Below are 26,218 nucleotides of genomic sequence, written 5' to 3'. Positions count from 1 at the left end.
GGAACTTGAAAATAGGTTCGTAACTTAAGCCGACAGCACATGATAGCTGCTAAGTGATGATATCAAAGATTTCCTGAAAATGATATAAAGCTTTTTGTTTTCCAGTTAACTTGATAGGATAGTTACAAATGTTCAGTATCATGTTTATCAGGTAAATAAACGCACACATATAATGAGCACTATTAGATGTGATAGGGAGACCATTTTATGTAAATATGTTTTTACAAAAATCTTATCGTAAATTATTTCATATTTCTTCATTTAGCTCCGTTGTGCGCGCAATTGAATGCAAATACATATGTGAAAGGACTTTACATTCGGTTTCAATATGTTTTGAATGTCAGAGATCAACCAGCAAATGATTAAAGTATTAACTTGAAAAATTTACATCAATCAACGAAACCATTGATATATTTAAATATTGTCAAAGTTCACAGCTATCATAAAGGATCATATATGCTGTCCTGCCGCTTGTAGTGGATTTATTCAAAAGATGGATGACATGTATCAATTGTTGTCGTTTATCTAAAGAAAATTACCCCTAATGTTTTCATGTTTTCTTCTTTACTTAAACATTTTACCTAAAGATTTAATTAAGAACTTAAGCGATAACAAAGTGTCAGCAAAAATCTAATTTCACTGCAAACAATTGTTTTGAAGAACAACAAAGGCGGACTAGTAATGGGATGAAAAAAAAAAAGGAAAACACTGCGGGTTTGTTAGGTTGTTTGCCCAATTCAAAAATGATTTCTGATTAGCCTGACGGACTGATTTGATTTAACCTTAATTTAATTTGTCTTTTCGCCAAGCCACTTGTGCTGTTTTGTTTACCCCTCCATAGAAGAATTTCCGAATCTTGAAAGAGAAGAAGAAGTTTATTGAATTTTACAACTTATCAGAGGTAAAATTTCACAAATAAAATTTCAAGCCGTTATAAGTTGAAATTATCAATTGAATATCATCGACATCTAAACATGTTGTCTCACGTACAGTATAAATGACTGCCGGACTGCCGAAATGAAAGAAAATTGAAGACTAATCTCCTGTCTCTGTTAAACAAATAGCGTAGACATAAAGGCGATTGCTTTTGCATTTAATTGTTTTTTAAATTAATCACTAATTCATTCTTTGTTATTGTCCCTCTTTTGCTCTTATCTGCATAAGATTGATGAAATCAACTTTGGATTTATAGCAAAAATGTCAAAGTGAAACTTTTATCTCTAGTTTTTCTATAATTCAATAAAAATATATTCTACTCTAGGAGAAATTTCAAATTCAATTTTAATATATTATGTGCTGTTTTGCCTACATTTGCATATATAATTTGATTGTCTTGCTTGCATGTATTTTACTCTTTCGTTCGTATATGTATCTATGAATGTTGAAGAATTTGATTTCCTAAAGAATTTATTTAACACAAATGCTCTCGCATAAGAAGCGGAGCTCAATTCAGGATATTAGTGTTTTCATTATTTATGTGTCCATCCTTGAATATGTTGTTATTTAAGATTAAAATGTTCATATGTTTAAATTTTGTTTGTTTGTGTTTAGTTGAGGTTGTGTTGCATTATAAAACAGATCAATTGTATAAAGCTTTTTCCGAAACGGTAAATAGTAAATAGTTTCTAAAGAAACTAAGAGAAAAGAGATTTTATTTAACATATTCCGGATTTTTAATGCTACATACACGTAACGTATTGAACGTATTCCTTATGTTATAATGTTATATGTTATTGCATTATACGAACAACAGGCACATCAATGCAAATGAAACGTGTTCTTAAAACAAAAAGTGCTTTATACTATTGCCGTATATACAATAGTCATGTGATTGATCAATGTGAAAACATTGTTACGCTACAATATAAGAGATCTTGTTAGGCTTTAAGTCAAAACTTAGATTTACGTTTTGAGTGGGCTCGACTTATATGCCGAAAAAAAGAAATAAAGCCAAAAAAAAAAAAAAGGAAGAAAAACTTCAAATATTGCAAAATTTACTCTTTCCGCTTATTTCCAAAAAAAAAAAACAAAAAACCGCTGTCGGATCATGAGGACAAATGTGCAAACCAGAGTAATCTGACAAACAAAAAACCACGACTTAACAGCTACGTTGAGTTAACCATCGCGTGATGATTTCTCGGCATCACTAAATAAACTGTTAAAGGTGTCCAGCGATTAGCATAATTTTTTAAAGATAAATCAAATTTTATATATTAAATAAATACAGTCCTCAAATTCGAGCAATCAGCTGGACATAGTGTTGTAATCTGTGTGCAACTGTAACGAAACAATCGTCAGAGAGCATTGAGGCAACCATTTAAGATAAACAGAGATTATATGCCAACGAATGCTTTTCAAAATAACTTGAGAGTAGTAGTAAGATACATAACATAAATATTAATTTTGATGAGTTTGAAACATTTGGATTTTTTTTTTTTTACATAAAAAAATAAAATTTGATATCTATTTTAGCTGCTTGCCTGTCGACAATCTTGACTTCATTTATTTGACCAGAAATTTGATCAAAACTTTTGACAAAAAATTTCAAGAACAAAAAAAAATTCAATCAATTCTGACACGTGCTCTTCTTTTTGTTATAAAGTTACTACGATAACCATTACATATCCTTTTGTAAGCCACAAAACGTTTGCTTTCCTTTACGGAAATTGCAAAAAAAAAAGAAAATAAATAAAAATTGTTTGTTTTCGCATTACATCTTTAAATTGACTTTATAACGTAAGTGCTCGCCAAGTATGCGAAAATTGCTTGAAATCTAATCCACAAATGTGGGATAAAAAATTTTAATAGAAAATAATCATAAAATTGCCAAAACTGCTTGCAAAAAATTTTTTGTTTAATGTTATGTATATAAATGAATGAAACAACTATACTCTTGCCGTCATTTTGTGTTCTGTTTGCCTTAGAGAGAATGAGCATGAAAAAAAAAAAAAATTAATATAACATCAATAAAAATTTTCATTGCTTAAATTATATTTGTATTTGATCGCACGCTTCGCTAAAAAACAATTCAATTAATTATGATTATTAGATGAAATAATTCAGCATTTATGAAGTACGGTAAGTACAACTTTTAAAACGAAGATTTTTTTAACATTGACAGAAAGAAAGGCGGAAATATCGATATTAAATATCATATTTTCATGCAATGGTCTGACTGTGGCGTCTCTTGGATACGCGGCAAGAAATTTTATCTTTATGACGTTTTATTATTACTATTATAAGCCAGATAAATGAATTCTAGGGGTTAAACCGGCTATATAGATTTCGTTTACGATGAAACTATGAAATTCCATAGGAAAAGCAGAGAAAACTGGTTTCAACGTAAGAAGAGTACACCTACAGTTGAATTTCACTTGAATTCCAATTTCAGGGCACTTTTTGCTTTGTCTTGCACTCTCTTTCTCTCTCTCTCTTCCCTTCTCTCTCTCTCTCTCTCTCTCTCACTCTCTTCCTTACTCTCTCTCTCTCTCTCTCTCTATCTATCTATCTATCTATCTATCTATCTATCTATCTCTCTCTCTCTCTCTCTCTCCCTCCCTCCTAAATTATCCAAATAGTTTTATAATTTATTCTTTGATTCCCTGTTTCACTGTTCGTCACATTGAAGGCAAGTTCTTATGATTGCTGCTCATAGTAAAACCATGAAACAAACCTTTGCGAAAATGATTAAAGGGGACATTCTCTGGCTTGTCTGGAGTAAGTTGTTGCGGCGAAATCAAGAAACGCATCGTGACTTATTTATATATTATCTGCTAGTCTAGTATTTTATTCAGGGGTCCTTCAATTATTTTGGCCTGGTAGTTACTTGCCTATTTTTCTATCTATACTACGGAATATTTATACGACAAATTTGTTATCTGAATTTTATCGCCTTTCTCCTTGAACTTTCTGCTAAAATACTTTCTTTATTGGTAAAGAATCGTTCAAAATCTTTCTGTGATGCTTCAATAAATTTTGAGTTTCACACGAAGAAACGCATAAAATAAGTGTTGATAGTACATTGTCTCATTGCCCTTGTTTCATTTGTCTAAAGATTCATTTAAGTAAGCAAAAATATATTTGATTCTTAGGTCAATTGTACATGGGGGCGTAATCTTATAATTTGCTATGAACATTTATTTGTACAAGAAATTTGAAGCATTTGTCATTACTTTCAAGTTGTTTACATAAATATTTATACAAACATGAAAATGTTAACTTCTTGTTGAAATAAAAATTAGGCAAATCTTAAAATTAAATATTATTTTTCATATATTCCAACTGAAGATGAGTCGGACACATATGTTACATTGCATGCCGCTTGCATACATACTAATAAAAAGCAAATAGACACATTATAGTTCATCGAAATAAAGTGTTTCTGTAGAAAATATGTCGAGTTTTACTAAAATTTCCTAATGACTTATGTATATATAAGAAACATGTTACGCTTTGCTCTACACTATGTAGATTGAAGTCCATTATTCTTTAAACTTTTCTAATAGATTTCATATTAAAGGAAAGTACTAATCTCTATCCCTTCTATATATCTCTTTTGCAGATAAACACCCAACATAAGCCTGGGCTCAGGCTCTGGGACGAGATTCGCTAACAACTACCCTTTATTCTCAAGGTAAGTCTAATGTATGAATTTTTCAATCTGATGTATTTAGGTTTCTTTCTATGTTTATTTAATTAATTTCCTTATTATACTCTCGCAAAGAATAAGCGATCCTAGTTGTTACTTTGCTTGTAACACTATTGCTAAGCTATTGGAAATATAAGTAGCGCGAAACTACGTCCGTCTATCCGTTCGTTTAAGAAGCTGAGTGCTTTACAAAAATTGTAGAAGCTAAATAAACTTTGGTACATGTATTTTCGCAGATAGTCGATGTTGATTTGACAACAAAGAAAAAAGTTTGAAATTATGTAAAAAAAGGCAAGAAATACCAAAATATTGATGATACAATGTACAGAGCAAATCGTAAACCTAACCTACCGCGTTTTTTTTATAACGAATCATATCACGATGTGACTCTCAGTCACTATTGACAATTTAAAATTAAACTCATTTATATATTCAAACAATCTTATACATCCAGTGAAATAAATTTTGGAAATGTAAAAGTATAAAATAATTAAAAAAATCGAATATTCAAAGTTAAAAAATGACTCAAAGTCACTGCTTGGCAAGATTAAGGTTAATGTCAGTGTAAAATATGATACAAACATTTATAGGCAAGCGTTCATTAGGGCAGGAACATGGTTAATAAAAATCCCTAAGTTTAATATAAATTTGTCACCTTTTTGAAGAATTTTTTCTTTTACATATATTTTCCTTCCAGAAATTATGCATTAGTAGAATAAATTAGCTTACCTTAGTGTGGTATCGTGCATATAACATATAATTAGGGCGGTTTAGTTTGTTTTAGATTTCTATTTACTATAACAAGCATTCATTATTTGTGTTTGCATAGGATGTGCTATGTTTAATATAGAAGCACAGAAAGATACAAATGTTTGTTTGTTACACGTAATTCGAAATGCTTTCTTAATAAAATATCTGTAAATAGAAGATTGAAAATGTTTCCTCAATTTCGATTTGTTTCGATGGTTGGCATTTGCTTTTCAATTTTCCGACACAATTCAATACAAACGTGCTGCTATTTTATTAAGTCATCTTCACCAAATGAACTTCCATTCGACTTTGTTTACTATGGATAGTAATTTTTCCTTTTAAAACGTTTAGTGGAAAATTCAAGTGAATAAAGGTAATTCTTTAGGGATTCATACATGAGTAGATAAGCGTCTATAAATGGAGTTATTAACTTTCAGTGCAATTTCAAATTTCAAGTGTCCAAAGAAGAAATTATTTTCTAAGATTCCAAAGGCGCCGGAACATGTTGCCAACAATGCTGAAGGCATTGTCTTCAGAAAGCATATTAGTCGATTATAGAGACTTGGAGAGTTTAAAGGTACCCAAGTCGTTCTATTAAATTCCAGGCACATACATTCTCTTTAAGACTTTGCTCTTATACCATAAGGATGTAGGTCTTTGCATTCTTTGTCTTTTCTTTCGTAGTATTAACACTACATTTTAGTATGTTATAAATATGGTGGCACCAGATTTTATAAGAATTAACGACTAACAGTTAACACAAGTCATTTTTCGACTATATATATATATATATACTTATTTTTCTAATATCCGAAAAAATACTTTCAAGTATTAAAAAATATTATTCTTACAAGATATTTGAAAATGACAACCACGGCTTGTAGTATATCAAACTCAACGGGACTATACTGGGGTACTTTTGTATGGAAATGCTTTTCAATGAAGATAAATACTTTGTAAAGATAACTCTTAGTAGGCTAGATAAGTTATAAATCAACAGTTAAGCTATTAGATTCTAATTTCGTAGTAACGATTCATTTGCAAGCAAGGAAAGGAGAAAGATTTCGAAGCAAGTAGAGGAAGAAAATTGATTTACGTAAAAGTTTACAGTCTAGTTTACTCCATAATTTATTTATAAGTATAATATAAGAATGATCTCCTTTTGTTTTAATAGCTAGTAAGTGGGAAACTTATCAGTATCTTTACAGATTTATTGCATGCGATGTTTATTTGATAGCGTTTATATACAATGAGGGTTCATTGCTTTTTTAAGCTTGCTCTTGTTAATCTTGAATATATTGAAAATAATGAATGAATTTAATCCCCCAAGCTTAAAAAAGCATTCAAACCTCATTGTGTTTAAGGTCATCTGGATGCGTAAAAAAAAAAAAAACTCTCTTTTGCGAAATTATCGCTATTAAAGCAAGTTAAAAAGTTTTATATTTATAATTACTTGATAAAATATTCACTTGTTGAATATTACAAGAGATTATTACAAACTGAACGATTGGGGTTAAGACTTAACCATACATATTACACTGGTTATATATTAAGGTACTCAGGCGTCTGAAAATTCAAAATTAGTAAAGTGAAGATTGAGAAAATTGTTTAATTTACATTTACAAAGTCAATGAAATTGGTTCACAGCTATTAAATCAAGTGGGTTATCGTTGATTATTTTAAACAAATTCAGTTTGACAGAGAACACGTGAGTTTAATTTTGCTGCGATATTTAAAAGAAATTTTTCAATAATTTTTTAATGGTAGCTTCTGCAAAAAAGTAATTTTTGTTTAGTCCACCTTTGGCCGTATTCTTCTAGGTCGCACTTTTCTTAAAAAAAAAAAAAAAAAGTAGAGATTTATTGAAATACTGGATTAGCTTCCTTCTATATAGCCTTGTTCCGAGCAAATATATATATCTTTGGTATTTTAAGCCTCAAATAGAAAACTATTGGTATAAAGCTAATTGATGCACGTTAACCGCTTAACGTAGTAATCGGAAAATAACAGTATACGCGCTTCAATAAAATTTTATATCAGCAATGATTAAATTCGAGATTAAATTAAATTCGTTTAATTGCGCCGTATAAATGTTATACACACATTTTAATACATATAAGAAGGCAATATTCTGTTCAAACTTAGTGCTGGATACTCCCGCTAGTCTTTATTGTTTTCTTTGTCTTTGACTTCTGATAAACGGAAATAAAATCAACCGTAAAAGTTGAAAATATCTTCATTATGGGAAATGAGTTGTGTAATATTAACTGTAATTTTATGGATTATTAAATGACCTTTACATCAGATATTACAATTTTAATTATTTGCGTTTTCAGCATATTGCACTGCTTATGTAAATGAATCATGAAAAAGCGATTAATTTTCGTATGCATATCCGCTAGCGGAAGTTGAAAGCTTCTTTCTTGGTAAATCATTTCCATGGCTTGTGATATGAAATTTTGCGTATATAGCGTAGTATATAATAGTGAATTATTTTACAAATTAAGCGTTTCTTCATTATGTTATTCTTCCCGTTTACGCATGCGAATTACTCCCGGTGAAGCGTAATTTTTATAAGTAAATTATATGGTGGCTGGTATAGGTGGATAGAATATAGGTTGGAGTATACCAAAAAAAAATGTAATGTTACTGCAGTCTAGTAACAGTCTAAGCGAGGAAATTTTCTTCTCTCCTTTCTCCTAACTTTTATGCAATAAAATCGAAAATTGTTGCAAAATATCAGCGAGCCGATGAAAGAATGAAACTGAAATATGTGAAAGAAGACAACGAGGGCTTAAGTTTTTGAGAAAATTCATAATAAGTACAAAATACGTAAACGGAGGTAAAAAAAAAAGTATACAAAGTGAACCTTTCCTCCACTCTTCCTTCTGCCATTAGAAATGAAGAAAGGGCTTTGCGCTCCTATACATAGTTTCTGTTAGCGAAAAAATGTAGCCGCCTTAGTAAGTAAATGTCAACAAAATGGAAAGTAAGATAAGTTTTCGAAATTTTTAGCCTAAGCACCTTTGTTGTACGAAAGTATCCTTATTAAAATCTCGCTCAGTTGATCAAGTTATTTTATCAAAGGCACCAAAGGCCTTGTGGTTATCATTCGTTTCAACATATTTTACGTAACATAATAAATGCGGTCTACAAATCATTTCATTTACTCAATTCAAGCTCAACTAACTCCCACATTCGAGGCAAACTGTGCGAAGACATATTTCTGTTACTAAACTAAGCAGTACTTGCTGGACATTTTAATATGTGTGCAGGCATTTATATGTTAAATAACATTATATGAATGTATTCATATTGATACTATCCTACAAGTACGATAAATTACAATAACTATTGTTGTGAAAACCAAAAATGACAAGTACCGGTGCAACCGCAGATATTCAAATACATGGTTTGTGCGCGTATGATCATTTGCATATACATTGAGGCATGTACGGGAGAAGCATTAATCAACAAAAATCAGGAAAAAACCAAGCGAAAATGACCGGAGAATTAGGAAATAAATAAATGAGCCATAAATAAAATAAATGTATTTTCACTCTTTTTTTGTTGTTGTTTTTTTTTTTTTTTGTTTAACAAATAAAATGAAACATATGTCGTGAAGGTTTAAATATGAAAACAAATTTACAGAATCGTCTCAAAAAAAAAAAAAAAAAAAAAAAAAAAATATATAAATATATATAGAACTAAAATAAGCGGATTTTGCTGTTTTAGTTCACTTTTTTCTAACTGTTTGCACATATCCATTTATAAATGCACCGAGTATTTATTTATGCTCACAGTAGTCGAGGACCTTGCACTTGATTGATGTGCAATTCACACAAAATGACGCCGGCAAAATATCTGGCTGTGTAACAACAACAAAAATAAAAGCTACAAAAAAACTTTCACACATAAATAGACAGATAAACAAACACACGTGTGTTTACACAAAAACATGTTTAAAAAAAGTAAATGTATATACGCGTGTACAAGTTATATTGTTGTCGTTGACTCTAGAGTCCCATAAAAAATGGAAATGATGTTAGTTCGAAAACAGTTCAATATATAATTTTTTCCATACAATGTGCCGAGAGAACATGAAGGAAATGCTAAAATGCATGCATAGTTAGATAAATTGAATTTTTTTTTTTTTTTATTACACGGATGCCAAAATTGAATATAAAAAAATTCGGAAATGAAGAAGACCCGTCCGTCAGGGGATTTCGATATTTCGAAAATGATCTGCAATATTACTAGGGACATATATATATATATTCTTGCATTACTAAGTAGTTAGTAGGTAACTTTTTAATAGCCTTTTAAATAACCGCAAACCAATAAGAATTTCATACTCTTTACAGCCTACGACCTACTACACTGAAATGCTAATTAATTTAGGTGATAAATTTCATTAGCTTAAATAAACATTATCTAAGGTCGAGAGATGTAAACTGAAAGGTTACATGGTTTGACTAATCAATTTAAACAATTACTGCGCCTGTAGACATATATATATTGTCGAATCTCTTGTGATTTCTAAATTTGTGAAGAAAATAGTTTCGTATATTTTTGTGAAGCAAACACTGAAAGCTTATTCATCTGCAACAACGATTGTCTTTTCTATGTAACAATATATAAAAAGACAAATGGGTACCGAAATGTATTCACCAGGTTACAATAGGTAAAATTTATTAGATACTGTTTTGATGTCCATGTTGTGGTCTGATAAGGATGAAAGGAGAGAAAAGGTTTGAAATGGGTATTCAATCATTTAATCGTACTAGTACCGCTAGCTACAAGCGCAACCAGAGGGATAGACGAGCAGATAGACAAACGGCTTTCCGAAAGCAGAGACGTAAAGACGTAGAGACATACAAGAGTAATATTTGGACACATGAACGGACTAACCGGCAGACAGATGAATGTATTATCGTTCACAATATACTCTAACCCTCTCTCTTTTTCACTTATTAAAGCTTATTCTCAACGTAAACAAAAAATTTCTTTATTCCCCGTTGCTGTGCAAAGATAAACGTAAACTTTTTGCTTGTGGTATATATATAAAAATATTTGCTTTCTTTTGAAAAGCAAAACAATCGCTTAATGAATGAACGCTTACGAACTAAAGAGAATTATTTCGCATCAAGCCAAACCGGAAAAATACTGTCTGCGTTTTAAAATTTAATGGATTTCGAAACAGAAATGGAAAAAATGAATTTAAGAGAAATCGTTAAGAAAAGAAAATATTCAAGTAAAATAAATCAGTGTTGAAATTTTAAAGGCATAAGTACTCTAGAGGACAAAACAAAAAGTCAGAAATATTTGCAGTTTTTGTCTGATAGTTGACGTGAGTAATATTGGATATAGTAATATCAGTGACTTTTTTCTATTCTTATTTGTGCACAGTTGATGTACTTCTGCCTTAAATTTACTAGAAATTTTTGTGCGCTCCTTTAAAAGGGAGACTTAAAAGCAGCCTTAGGTTCCTCGATAGTGTCGAAATTCGGATTTCGTGAGCTCGGTATAATTTCTTAGAATGGGACTATCGATATAACAACTTTACGTTACGAAGTCAGTTGATGCTTAGCATATAAGTTAGTGATGGCTTCTCTTCTCTCTCTCTCTCCCTCCCTCCCTCCCTGGTCATTTCCGTACCCACTCACCAATTCGTTAAAAGTCATTATATAAAACCAAATAAAAAACAGCTGCAAAAATGGTCTCTATTAGACAAATAACTTGCCTGTAATCAATCATAAAACTTTCCGATTATTGGGTTATTGACTGTGAAAAATAACTTTTCATACAATGTTTGCTATAAATAAACACATTCCATTCTATAAAATATCCTCTCCACTAATTGAATTTTCCATCGATTTATTGAATCACTGCATAGGCATATTTAAATGCAAAATGTTACTAGTTGTGCATATTTAATATTGGTTTGTTGATTTCTATGCATGAATAAACGTGCATGTAAATGTACATATTATGTTTCCTTTTCATTTTCAATTTTCATTCATAGTCATCGCCACAACTTTTTACTATTACCACCTTATCTGATGTGATTTAATTAAGTGAAAAACTAATTTTTCTTCTCCTCAACTTAATTTCTACATTAAGCTCACGTTGGTAATTTCTGTTCAGCGTAACTGCGTCATCGAGTTTACTCTCATAAGGAATTTGTAAAACTTTGCGGATAAATGTTAAACCATATATCCAACTTTCTAAATTAGAATCAGGAGACAAATTGAACTAAGATAAGACGTAATTTTGCTTCAAGGCAGCTCTAAAGTTAAGAAAAGTCCAGAAAAGTCCTCTTATATATTCCATATACATATTTAGCATAGCTAGGACCACGTTTCGTGAAAATATTCAAGGCAGATATCGCTTTTAGCGTAGACTCTCGCTTTTTCGGTCCTGACTTGATGAATATATTTACTTGCCAGATCTTCTTTAGCAATGTAATATGAAATAACAAAATTTACAAGACATCTGATATAAAATCCAGTCATCACCTAATTAAGGAATAATTCAAGATCGATATAACTGTAACGATTCTTAGTCTGCTATTATTTCTTTCCGGATAAATTTTTATAATAAACATTTCCACATCTTTCCTTCTTCCTTTTGTGTATCCAACAAGCCTTAAGCTGTCTCTGTAATATCAGCCAAGTGTTAATAAACAAGTTTTAATTTCGTCTTTTATTAAAATTGGCTTAGATACGAAAAAAAAAAAATTCAATAAATTCCGATCAACTTTTTCCGAACCGATATATGATAGAGTTTTTTCATATAAGCAAATTCTATGAACTTTTGCATTTAGCATAAATGCATTACACATAAAAGGAGAGAAGGATGTTATTATGAAAATATCTATTACAAATACTTGGCTTTGGATGTTATAAACCTCTCATATCATGAAAGTGTCTGTTACAAATACTTGCCTTTCGGTGAATTAACAGAATGATAGAAAATTCCATTAGGACTATGAACATCTATAGCTTTTTGAAATAAAAGAAAGCATGCGATAAATGTTATTAACAGTAGCTGAATACAAAAAGTGCAGACTTCTTATTAAAAATCACAAAATTCGAAAGAGAAAGTAAGGCTGAAATTTAAGAAGAGAGTAATTAATTGAAAGTGTATGATGTGCATGCAGAAAATTAAAGGAAGAGAATATTTTTATATTAGGGGGTCATCGCATAAAAGCACAAAAACCTATTGACACAGTGAATGATAACAATGGTACGTATGTTTTGTTAGTCAAGTGCAAGTATATAACTCATACGTCTTAGTATATTATTATTATAGGGAGAGTGAATATAACGTAATATAATGTAAGAGAATGTCTTTCTTCTCTTAATGCTCTGTTTATTCACTGCTGTAAACATCGAATTATAAAAAAAAATAAATAAATTGAAAATTCGTAGTGCGTTTTTCGTATTCGTAGAATGTGAAAACGAAACTGTAAGTTTAGTAACGTTGTGTTGTCAGTGAAAGATTCCAGTCAAGTTTCTAACGAGCGCGCGTTCACAAATACAATTGTAAAGCGGTTTAAATTATGAAAAACGTTTTAAAATTTGTATATTTGCATATAGAGGCTTTTTCTCTTTATCTTCACTGCTATGCATATGTATTATTTTATAATTAATATATGACGGTGTATGCTTATACATTATGTATATGTAAATGTATTGTAGTTTGCGTTGTTCCATAAATATGCAAATTCGTTTTTAAATTATAACGGAAATAAGCGATTTGAAGAGGAAGTGTTGGTCATTTCCCGTTTGTCATTGAAAAAATCAAACCTTAAATGTTACAAAATTAATAAAAAAAAAAAAAAAAAAGTAATGCATTAAATCATAATAGCAGTGACAACCAAGTAAAAATGTAAAATGAATTAAAATGAAATTAAAAAGAAAAAACAAAATGTACAAATATAACTAAATAGTGCAAGTAATTTATATAGTCGATCTAAAGTGGCACTTCTTTCAAGAGTCTCTTAAACAATGAAGGCAATACAAAATATATGCCTATTAAAGCATGTGTATGCATATAACTTTTGCTAAATATTTCAATTGATTTAAATGCATATAAAAAGTGTTTTGACAACTTTTAACTAAAAAGTTAAAGAAAAAACGAACCGTTTTGTGTTTTTTTCTTTTAATTCATTTCAAACTATATAAAGTTAGTGCACATCATAAAAGAGCAACTCTTTTGTTAATGAGAAGCATTTCGTTTTGGCTTTAAATTTTTAGTCCAGAGATGCTTAATTTCCGTTCATATAAACTAACGATTAGTAAAGTTGACGATGATGGTGTGGATGATGATGGCATGCATTTGTTTACGATTCTTTACCATTCAAAATTGCTGAAGCTTATAATGAGCTATCGTCGCGAGCTGTTTGTATTGAAGTGGTCGTGGCTGATGCAGTCACATATCATTTCAACATTACCTTTATTCATGTCATTATAAACTATTTTATGTAATAGTAAAAGTTATATTTAGCAGTAATGAATGTTGACTGGGTAAGTGAAAAAATATTCCTTTTTATTACACATAAGAAACAGAAGATGTTTGCTTAAAGGCAATATCAGTATAGTGAAGAACTCATTACATTTTAATTAGTTATTGACTTTTATCCTTGGCCTGGAAACGTGGTAGAAATGCACTAATGTTGTCATTTTGTTACCATCACTTATTTTAAAGTTACGGACATCTTGAAGATGAATCTTAAAACGATTAAGTCGCTTACACTATTTTAATAGTTTTTGGTACCGTGAAACTCATAAGACTGACCTCACCTCCGTTGAATTAGTTTATTCGGAAATTATCGCAAATTGTTGCTTTTCAGTTTTTTTTTTTTCCAAAGACGACTTTCTCGATGACTAGACGACATGTTTTTAAGACCATTTCTTGAGGTAGTTTTAGTACGAGTTTTCGTTTTTTGTGCACGGTATCAAGGCATAGTTTAAAAAGTAAGCATACATTAACCTTAGGTGCCATGTATATTCAGATATCAAATTTTTTCTTTTTTTGATTTACTTTGCTCGATTAGTATATGCACATATTAAATAGAGGAATATTTTTATAATATCTTGAATTAAATGTAGAATGCATTGTGCTTTAGTGCGTCAATTTGCAAAATCGTCATCGCAATGGCATGAAAGAACAAATTAAGTGTCGCATAGAATCATTCTTAATTACCATTGCATGCAAAAACTTATTATTACGCCTTTGCATTGCTTGTTTTCATTATTAATAATGGACTTTTACACTAGAAGAAGCAAAACATCTGTTTTCATGAATATATTTCTGTAAAGTAAATTTACTTGTTAAATAATAATTTAGAAATGTCTTATTGACATTTCCTTAATAAAGACTACTAATAAGTAATTTGTATGTACAAATGTGCACTTACTTATATCTACATTTGAGTTGTCAACTAACAGAAAAGGCATGACACATGTATGCGTGTATTAGTATGTTTTCAGAGCTTTGCTAGCTGCTGTTATTGAAAAGTCGAACTTTTTTGAATTTCATAATGTAAATAATACTTACTTCTTGCTAGTGGCAAACCGCAGTGAGATTTTCTAGTCGCTCTGAACTTTTCCTGATCGCTGGAAAGGTTGTTAACTTTGCTAGACAAGTTGATCTCGTAACTTTGGTACGTCCTCGTAAGTTCGGTCAGCCTCAATCAGGATTGCTAAGGTTTTATATAATCTATCTATGATTAGCTTGAAGTGTATATATTTTTGACTAACCTGATAAGATTTCAAAGAAACAACAATCGCCAAATAGTCAATTGATAGCAATAAAAGGGTTCATAGAGGAGTTTTGCCTGATCTAAGACAGTTTATAGTAAGAAGACAGTAGGCATAATACATTTTGAAACTCATTTGGTTGCGCTTGACTTCGGAAAGTAAATTCTGGATCTGGTGATGGTTCGTAAACGGACCTGAAACTACACGCCAGTTAGTAAATTTGGTAACAAAGTTATCTCAGTCGTTGACTGACGTCCGACTAAATACCATCAACTCGTCTTTCGTTTCGTCCCTTAGTCAATCATTTGGGCACTTGTTTCATTCATTTTTTGTTTTCATACAGAGCATTACTTGCTATTTCTCTTATCAAAGTTATATATTGCAAGTTTATGCATAAAAAAGGAAGATGTGTTAAGCATAGCTGCGTAATGCCTACACCATTGTTCGTTGATTCGCATTCTTAAAGCTTTGAAATATTTCAAGTCTTTAATGAATGCTGCAGAATGCTGAAACAGCTGATATTTGTTGCCTCAATTTTCACAGATTGATTGTTCGGATTCATTTCTGATAGTCCTTCCAGAGTATTACACTAATATACATTGACATTAATAGTCATATTTTAGTATTGTAACCGGGCACTGATCACAAAGGAAAAGCTAAGTGTTTTCTTGTCACAGTTTTTGAGGTGTGTCAGAAAGAACATGTTTCCTTTTGCGACGACCCAGTGATGCTCTTGCGAATACAATCATAAATTTAGAAAAAGATTAAAAGAATTGCAAATTGTTGTTTGTCACGATTACAACTAAATACTAAGGAGAAACCTAATACCCGTTGTGACACTAAAGAATATATTGTTACATAAAATGAAGGCGCACTTTTTTTGTTTTTACATCGCATAAATTTTGCCTTAGGTTATTTAAAAACTGTTAACAATAATTGGATAGATTCGATAGTTTGTGACGATGTTAGGTTGTTAGCATTGGAGGGAATCGCTATACCATTAATTTAATTTTGGTTTTTCAAAATTATATTATTTTTTCGTTTTTTTTTTCGTGTTGGTCAATATTTACCAAACAGCAGGCTCGTGTATAACAAAACCAAATAATTCAACTTATGAACTAACTGGTATTTTAAACCACACGTTCCCATTACCATAATTGTTTAGCGAAAAGAAAAATTTCCGAATTTATATGAAATGACCGCACGAAAGTCATACATATGAAAATGAAAATATGATAAATGTTTATGCATATGTAGATAAGTGCCGATGTATGCGATTTTATACATATATATATATGCGATCAATATATATGTTTGCTATGAACGTCCGGTTTCTGGCATTATAGCATTTTTATTTCAAAACAATTGTATGAACACAACACAGTCTGTGTATTAAATTTTCAATAAATTTGAAATAAATTCAAATTTGAAAAAAACAACAAAAAATTTGTTTATTTGAAAGATTAAACTGCTTTGAAGATTTTTTTTTTTTTTTTTTTGTTTTATTAGCTGTTGGTTGTTTATCTTTATATCTGGATTATCTCCGTGTAGTGTGCAATGTTCGGTAATTTTTTTTTTTATTTTTTTTTTTTTTATGTGAATACTTAAATTAATTTCATTGTGTTTTGATACGAATAATTTAGACGTAATATATGTCTGCTGTTTTTATCTGCTTAAGAGTTTTGGATAATTTAGTTTAGTTAGAGTGCAATTTGTGTTTTCAGTTTGTTATGCCCGCAAGAGTTGTTGTCGTAGATATGTTTTTCAAATAAAATGTTAATATGTATAGGTTAGAGTGACACATATACTAATTACCATTAATGAGCATTTTAAGGGTAAACGTATACCGCATACTTTTAGCCATTCGTTGCAGTTGAACATTGAAGTAAGAAGTAAGGGAAGTAGAACGCAGAGTAAACAGTAATAAAGCATACGTAATGAATTTACATTTATATTTCGTCAGCTGTCAAGTAAAATATAAACATTAGCTAAATGCATAAATAAAGTAAAGTTTTCGTTTCCAAAGCTTATTGCTACATATACATACATACTACAAGATTAATTAACATTGTTGTATATACTAATATACAGCAAATGCATGGGATTAGAGAACTTTGCTACGCCAGAATTATAATTTCGTGTGTCACAACAAAAAGATGAGAAAGCCGTGCTCTTCTTATTTTCATAAGCTTGCGTATGAATTGCTTTAGTTGTGTTTTACTTTTCAACTCAGAAGTCCCCAAAGAAATTGCTAATGTTCTTCCTAACATTACGGGAGAGAGGACGTAAATTAGTAAGATCGAAATGGCTGGATAATTGGATCTTGATAGTTTCTTCGCATGATTGGGCGCCCCACTTAGTTTGCTGACATGCTTCCCTCTCACTACATTCGCAATCATGTCCAGCTTAAGCTAGAAAAGCAGCTTCTCCTATTTCTATTCCCATAGATCTTTTCAGTTTGTGATGATAAAATTTTCTTATAGATAATTATTGTGCAGTCTCTCCTAGTATCTGGTTCCTCAGGAGCTACCTACCAATCGAGCCTATTTTCAGATATGTGCCATAATTGTTGACGTCATCAACATACCAAATACATTGTGCACAAATTCTGACCTGTCAGTTCCTTTAACAGCCATTGAAGTTGGACTAAATTCAGCCGATGAACATTTTCTCTAAATCACGCAACAATTCAAATGACAATAAAAATCTGATTTCAATTCGTTATATTGCGAAGTGGAAAGCTTGCTTTGTATTGTGTTTGCGCTATCGCTGAAGTTTGCTTTATATACATATACGAATCTATGATATTACATCAAAAATCTTCTCGGAAGTCAAGCAACAAACTGTCAAAATTACTCATTTAGGATAGCATACATTTGTGGTTTAGTAAGCGACATTGTAGACCTGCATTGGCGAACAGGCAATTAACAAAAATTCGCGATATCTATGGAAAATATTGTAACGTAAAATTGCCTTTTGTGATTTTTACGTTTTTAGTCGACATTTCAGACTAAGTTCAGATTAAGTTCAGATTAAGTATCACTGAAGTGTGGTTTTTAAGATCATATAAGTTTTATTATTTACAAGTCTTAGGAGATCTATTTACAACTTACTCATATTTACCACGATTCGTTCTACCTTTACTTTTGATTCGAGTGACTTTGCCTTCTGCACAAGAATTGCTGTTAATCTTCAATCTTCTAATCAAGTCGTTAGTTGCATGAGAGAGGTAAAGCTTCATGAGAGTGTATTAGGTCTTTCCCATCTTCTCCTTTTTTTGGGAGTTTGATTCTTTAGAAAATCGATCTAGTTGTCACATAAACTAAAGTCGCCAAATTTAGGATTTTCAGATAATAGAGATGAATAAACCTTAGCTTTTTCTTTTGTGTAAACTTCATAAAGTGATAGATATCATCATCATTTTTTAGATATATGTAATAAATGGAAAAATGACTGCCGGATTATGACTCCCTAGATTACTTTTCTGATACTGATATCGATTTGAAAGATCGCTCACTATGATTAAGAAAAAGGCATATTGAAAATATTAAGCTTCTTAGTAGAGGTAGCATGACCTAAATTCTAAAAATAAATTCTTCAATTGAAAGAAAAAATTAATGTTTTCTACCCGACCTAATATTATGCTTCAAGGCAGAGGTGTTGTCCACATTTCAAATTGACCGAAACAAAGAGCTTTAGGAGATTTTACGAATGACACGAATCTCTAATCTAATGCTTATTCCTTTGATTATTCAGCCGCCATTAAGTCAATTGCGATGCATTTAAAAGAGAGCAAGAAATGTTAACCAACTTCTGTCTTTTATATAAAAATTTCGTTTCTGCATTCGTGAGTGTTGCTATCGTAGTAAACTGAAAGCCATATTTTAGCTCTAATCTTTGATACTTATATAAATGCATTTAAAACATTAAAAAATCTGCTGGCGAGTAGTTCAACTTTACGTTATCTCTCACTAAGAATAAACGATGAACGTCCTTTTCCCTGTACACTTGTACGCATTTTCTGCAAAAGAATAATTTATAAGTTAGATTACAATGAACATTAAAGACTTGCTTATCTTATGTCCATTTTGTTTTATTATGTTTTGCTTCCCGCAAACCAGGATTACAGAGAAAGCATATTAGAGGAAGAGCATTAACGTTGATGCCCTTGTGCAGAGAAGTTGCGATGCTTTTTAATTTCCTAATTTCGTTAGATATTTGCGTTTGAGAAAAACTAGATTAAAACTAAGCTATCGAATAAACTCTGAGTAAAAATTTCGAATCTCAAATATATTAAATAATAAATATTTTTAAAATCGTTTAATAAAATATTTCTACGAAAAGGTATAAAAATTACGTAAATCATGCTTTCTCTAATATGCATAACTTCCCGCATAAGTATTGTCTATGTTTTCGTATCTCGAAAGTTTATTGATCCTTAAGGAATTGTCAAACATAAATTCTAACCCATGCCAAGGGGTTATATTATGTCAGTTCTTTTTTCTTTTTTTTTTATTGTTGTTTTCAATTAGAGCCATTTTTGTGAAAACAGACCATTGCCAAAAGTTTATATAAACTTATGACTACTGTTAATGGAAAGAACATTCTTTTCTGTTTACTTGAAACTCTACGTTACTCGAATAATAACAAAAAATAAAAAATAAAAATAGAAACACTCTACGTTATGACATCTTCGTTCATTTAAGCAACTTTGAACTTTTCGTTTAGTAACCTTACACGATGGAAGAAATATATTACATTAATTACACACACACACACACACGCACGCATTCAAATGCACGCAAACACGTAGCCAGACATTTCACTACTTTACTTTAGCATCTATTGGTGTTCCGTTCAGCCTAGTTAAAAATGTTAACTCAAACTCTGTCCTTTCCCCTAAAATTTTATTTTATATGTCTGCATAAATTTTTGAATTCTTCCTTCAAAAGTTTTCAATGTCACTTGTATCTGTTTGCCAACATGAATTTCATGCATGAATGCACAAAGTCAGTTAAAAGTTTTTTCTTTTTTTGTTTTGCTTTACTTTTCCTTGACATTTTAATGAGATTCGTAAAAGGAGAAAAAATTTATTGGCAACGCACTTAAGAAAAATAAAATTACAATAAATTAATTAATCGCCAATCTTTGTGCACATTTTCCATCAGAAAGTAATATCAATCAGTCATAGGATGATTTCATAGTTCTATTAAATAATTGTAGTGCTCCTAAGTAGCAGTATTTCAGGGCCTAATAGCAGCGAAGATGGACACATTCAATGTATAATATTTTTGCATGAAAATTATATATCTGATCTAAATTGTGCAAGAAAGCTATTTAACTCGGTTGAAGACAAGATTTTACTAAACGAAGATTTTCGTTACTTTATCTCATATATATACTCATATATACTAAGGATACATATGCAACTGGCTAATAGTGAAAATATTAACCAAAAAATATACCGAGAAATCCAAAGGTCAAAAGTTTTATAGATTAACAAGTTGGTAGCCCGAGTCGATGAAATTGAAACGTGTCCCTCAAGTCGACAAATCCATCAAATGGCTATGACCTCAATGAAGAGAAACTTTTTGAAATACTAAAACTTTAGTCACCGTAAACAAGTTCCTATAATTACGCAAGAAATTTGTTGTAACTAGTTCCTCTAAAGTTATAAATAAAATAATACTCGCTATTCAATGTCAATTCACATTTGAGTAGGGCGAGTGTAACGCGACCAATAGTAGCGACACAAACGGAAGGATAATTTTATGTAATATTTAAAATTATTATATATGACATTATATATGGGATCGCAACCTGAATAAAATTTTGCATAACTTTATATAGGTTTTTGGGTAATTTTTCTGTTTTAGTTTCACTCACCTTTTACTCGTCAACGCACTTGAATTAGGGAAAACTGGTTAGGATCGAAGTGTACTGAATTCATTGTTTATAGAATTTTTTTCTTTTATTGATTATTTGCGCATCGCTGAACCGGGTTTTATCGCTTTCTCAACGTCATAATTGCCCAGTTGTAGTAATCGTTAGTAGCGGTTATCTTTCACTCGATTTTCCAGTGTACTGGTTCAGTTTTCTATCAAAACTTTTCTATAAAATTCCTTCTCGACACGGCAATTAAAACCATGTAGATAAATAGATTAACATCGTACTCTGATCATACCCGACGCATATAGGTAGCACTCCTTGATTGGTTGGTCAAGTGCGAAAGAACTTGGATTATCCTCTATTTGTATTCAAACCTTATCGAAAATTGATTGCGAGAAATAAAGTTCCGTTTTTAACTGGTGACTAAAATATTTATGTCGCGAACGGTTTAAATTTGTTTCTTCATTTTGCATAACTCATGACGTAAATTATTAATAAAACTATTTTATTGTTTTGATTGATGTGGATAATGACAATATTTTAGTTAATCGCGTCCTTGATAATTTAAGGACAGAAATCGACCGACGAATAAATAGATAGATAGCTAAAATAACTGAGTGGTTTATGTATAAGAAAATTGCAAGATTTTTTTTTCCTTGATTTTGCATAAAATTGCAGCTTTTTACAACGGTAACTAGAAAATTCACAAACATAGCTAAGCTGACTCGAAATTTTCGGTAATTTATTGTAAATATCCGAAATCTAAGCAGAAGGCAAATTTTATATTTTTCTATGCCTGACGTTCTTTGTTGGCAATGAATAGAAAAATAATGAAAAAAACCAATGTTCGTGCTTATACAACAAATACATTGAAGTATATGCTTAAGCATTTTATAGAATACCTTAGGAATGTAAGAAATAAAATCTTTCTAGGTGTTTAAGACGGACGGACGAACTTTAAATTGAACGAACGAAAAACAATAAGCTTGATGTTATTGTTGCTTGCCTCTTATATTTGTTACACTTCTTGTTGTCATTGTGCTTGAGTGGGTGAAACGAGGAAAAAGTGTCCTCTATATCGTTTTGTATTACCTGAGTGAAGAGAGCAAAAAAAAATAAAAAAATAAAAAAGAATAGAAATGAATAAAAACGTCAAAAGGAAATACCAAAGTTTATTTGCTACCAACACATGTTGTCCATGTATGTATATATGTATGTATGTATGTATGTGTGTGGGTGTATGTGTGTTTGACAATTTGTTTGCCTGTTATCTTAATTGGAATGCGGAACGGTAGGAATAGCTGTTAGAGGTATCTAGACATGGTAGAGAAGGTTATATTCATGATACACTATTGTTATAAAATGCAATGAATAGGTAAATATGAATGCTTGTATCCATCATCAAAATATAAAAGTTTATTAGGTCTGCTCCTGCGTTTGCTACGTCCTTAAAGCATGAATATTTTTGTTAAGGGATGGGATAAGTATACACGTTGTCCGGTCACCTATCTGTCGTATGTACGCCGATTGTGATTGCCAATGGAACTTATGCTCGCAAAAATTGTGTTACAGTCTAAAAGTTGACCGGATCGATCAGCGATCATATCCATAACGGATGAAGGACAATTCAGAACAGACATTGGTCTAAAATTTGTTACACGCACTCATGAATATCGCGTGCAGAGTTCAAAGTTATCCCCCACCACCAATACGCGCCCAATAAGCGAAAAAGTGTAGCTTTTAACCTGCAGAAGGTATTTGTCTAAAACCCGTTTCAAAGAAATGAAACTGACACTTGTGTCAGTATAATCAGTGTGATGGGTAACAAAAATTTGCTTCAAGTCGAATATAATTTTCTTATTCATTTTCTTATATGATGCATAATGCAGCAATACATGCAAATAAGTTCGCTTGAACGTACGTGTGCACAAGTGTTAACAATTTTTTTGTATAAAAATTATTCAAGCAGTGAAAACGGAAATGAATGTCATGCAGAGAATGTATTGTTTTTTTATAGTTGATGTTGCTTAAGTAAGGAAAAGAGAAATGAAAGAAAGCCAGTTTTTTGTTCTTTTAATTTAAAGAAAGGAAAAATGAAGACAAAAACAGCATAGAAAAACTCAGACATCTGTCTGTCACACTGTCATTCCAATACATAAGTAAACATTAAGAGAAATCACAAAGAAGAAGTTAATCTCGTTTGATCTTGAAATCATGAATGAGTAAAGCAACTGCTTGCTATAAGCTAGAGACTATTTCGGGTTAAAAAAAAAATTTTTTCTTTTGTTTAATAAATCAATAATAAGTAAAGAACTAAATGATAAGTGAAAAAACTGTGTGCGCTCTCTAAGGCATATCGTATGTCTCTTCCAATATACGTAAAATTTAATATCACTGTTAGCGTGGACGGAGTAGTGGATTGAGTTATTGCTTTCGGGCGGCTGCTTTCAGATGTAGGGATGTAACTTCTCGAATATCTCATTGCGTTTATTTAAAATGGCTCTGGATATATTATGAAAAAATTCTCCTCTACAATTGATTGGGAGAGGTGCGTAGGTGCGACAAATGTGACGATGGGCTTGGAGGGAAGAACCACAACAGGACATGTAGAAAAAAGATGCTTTAGAGTGTGACAGTGTTTTATATACTGTAAGTGTACTCGCAATTGCATTCATTTCCGAGTCGACGGCCGTCAGATCAAACAAAAAATTACTGCAGTTCTTCGTAAGTTTCTGGTTGTCTTGCCAAAGTCTCTTCGTGTTTCTTTTATCATCTGATACAAGCGCTGGTTTAAGCTAAGGTAGCCAAGGTCCCATTTATCCTTTGCCATCTAAAACCGCTACCGTAACGGCTTGCATTTATAATCTGAGAGAATGCGCCCGATTTCACAGCAGCCTTGAAAAATTTGTTAAGACATGAGTTGACAGTCGTATTAGCTGAACTGTAGAAAATGCGATATTCACGTAATTAATTTTATGATAATCGATGAAAACTAATAGGGTAGATTTGTAAGAAACTCTTTTTAGAAAATCATTTTTATTAATTTTCTCCTTTTTACACTGCTGCTTATCCTTGCATGTACGCATTACTATACATTACACCTTACGAGTTTGTGTTATGCAAACTTTTCATAGTTTCATTACATTTGTTATCATCATTTAATTTTCTTTTATTCTCATTTTCGTTTACTAGACAATATTACAAAACAAATAAGTTAAAAGAAAAAGAGAAATAAATAAATAAACGATAGCTGACATCACTTTGAGACAAGAAATTAACCACAGATTGTTGTTTTCTCTGCAGGCAAAGGGTTAAGAAAAGAAAAAAAGGCGTGAAATGAAAAATTATTTCTTGCTATTTTTCTCGTTTAGCAGAGAGTGTTTAATTATTTTAAATTAAAGAAAACTTTTGAAGCAATAAGAAAATGTCTCCACTTAATTGGTTAAATTAATCGTTTCGTTCATTTTCGTTCGAGATGAAAATTCTTTTGATTTCATTTTTATTTAAAGAATGAAACATAAACATGAAGGGATTTATTTTTTAATCTTACAGCATTTAAAGCAAGAATATTATAGTCGGTTCAGACTGAATCTCTTAAACCCATCATCGTTATCCTAAAAAAGGCAAAAGAACTACATTTTTATAGTCTATAGCATTGGATGGGGAAAGATGATTTTTTCTAAAAATCAATTTTTTATTCCTTTTGAAAAAAAAAAAAACATGTACTTATTCTACGTATTACTGTAGGCGTGTCCTTTGACCGATTTGGGCCATTTTTAATACCATTCTTCGTACCAATCCAATGTTCCTGGGAATTTTCTAGCGATAGCTTAACTCCTGATGTCAGAAGACTGCTTACAACAAACATTACACAGGTGGCCGTACGAACAGAGAGACAGACGGACATGGTTAAATCGATCAAGAATATTAATACTTATATGGGTTCGCTAAAGCATTCTTCTGGGCCTTGCAAACGTTTTGACAAAACGAACATATTCCTCATCCTTCGCTGATGGGTGTAATAATACGGGCGTAATAACAGTGAGAGTATTTAGATTAAATGAAAAGAATGTGAGCAAACAAATACAAAAAGACATTAAGGATTAAGCACAAAAGAATCCGTTATGACATAGTTGAATGTAAGGCATAACACATAAATCCACGTTTAAGTTGAAGATTATTCTCACCATTCAACAGATCAAGACAAGTTTCACACAGAATTTTCATATAGATCTGGCCTGTATTTGTATTCTAAATCTCCCAATCAATTTCCTGTTTTCTCTTAATATTTCGTTGATTTGAAGGGGTAAATATATGGACGAAGTAGTGTTTTGTTGAGAGAGTAAGAGAGTGGTAGAGAGTGAGTGTGTTAGAGAGAGATAGAGAGATGGAGAAAGAGATGGAGAGAGTTCTTGTATGAATTTCCAAGAAAAAAAAAAAAACTTATCGAAAAGTTCTATATAAATAGACATGAAAATGAACCAAAAAGTTATTTAATGCGCGGTTTTCTCATTTTCCATGCACTCAAAATCAACTCATCAAAAAGTATCTTAATGATACATAATGCATATGTGATTTTATGAATCATTTGCATATGCAAATGAGCCCAGCGCCCAGGCATATATGCGTTGATGCACATATATCCGTTAATCGTTTTATTGCAATTACACGCTTATATTTCTATATGTACATGCGTAAACAAAAACGTTCACATACATTTCACATAACAATGTTTTCAGTGTCGGAAAAATAATTGAAATGAAAAACTGAATAAATCCCGCAAATTATTTTACTATACTTACAAAATGCATATAAGTTTAACATGTTGTGATGTGAAATATATTCATTGTTGATGACATGTGTGCGCCGCTTGTGTGTACACATATCAAAAGCAGTATTACATTTAATTGAATTAATTCGTTAACATTGCCAGCAGTTAATTATGTTATTTAACGATTCTTCGCATAAATGTCATTGATATTAATAATTATCAGCATAACACGATTAAATATTTGCCAAGTATTATACTTGTTAATGTTATTTTTTGTTTACTTTATTATACAAAAAAAAAAAAAAAAAATGTTAATTTATTAAAAAGAATTAATCACAGATTATTTAAACATTTCCTTTCATGGATAGATTACGGATTTTGTCATCCATTTGT

The 26,218-nt window shown here is 31.0% G+C and overlaps 2 protein-coding genes across 2 annotated transcripts in view; both read left to right on the top strand.

Moving 5' to 3' along the window:
- Positions 1 to 4,633, top strand: part of LOC119634503 (kelch-like protein diablo) — a 49,994-nt gene extending 45,361 nt beyond the window's left edge. The window contains exon 6 of the mRNA XM_038028721.1: positions 4,562 to 4,633. The gene's annotated coding sequence lies outside the window, so the exon portion shown is untranslated. The remainder of the gene's footprint in view (positions 1 to 4,561) is intronic.
- Positions 4,634 to 13,022: 8,389 nt separating this feature from the next.
- LOC119635161 (5-hydroxytryptamine receptor 1) overlaps positions 13,023 to 26,218 on the top strand; it is an 88,265-nt gene continuing 75,069 nt past the window's right edge. Inside the window, exon 1 of the mRNA XM_038029790.1 lies at positions 13,023 to 13,929. The gene's annotated coding sequence lies outside the window, so the exon portion shown is untranslated. The remainder of the gene's footprint in view (positions 13,930 to 26,218) is intronic.

Source organism: Glossina fuscipes, unplaced genomic scaffold (assembly GCF_014805625.2).
Source record: "Glossina fuscipes isolate IAEA_lab_2018 unplaced genomic scaffold, Yale_Gfus_2 3, whole genome shotgun sequence".
NCBI classification, from domain to species: Eukaryota; Metazoa; Arthropoda; class Insecta; order Diptera; family Glossinidae; genus Glossina; species Glossina fuscipes.
The sequence above is the reverse complement of the archived record's forward strand: the minus strand, read 5'-3'. Positions and strand labels throughout refer to the sequence as shown.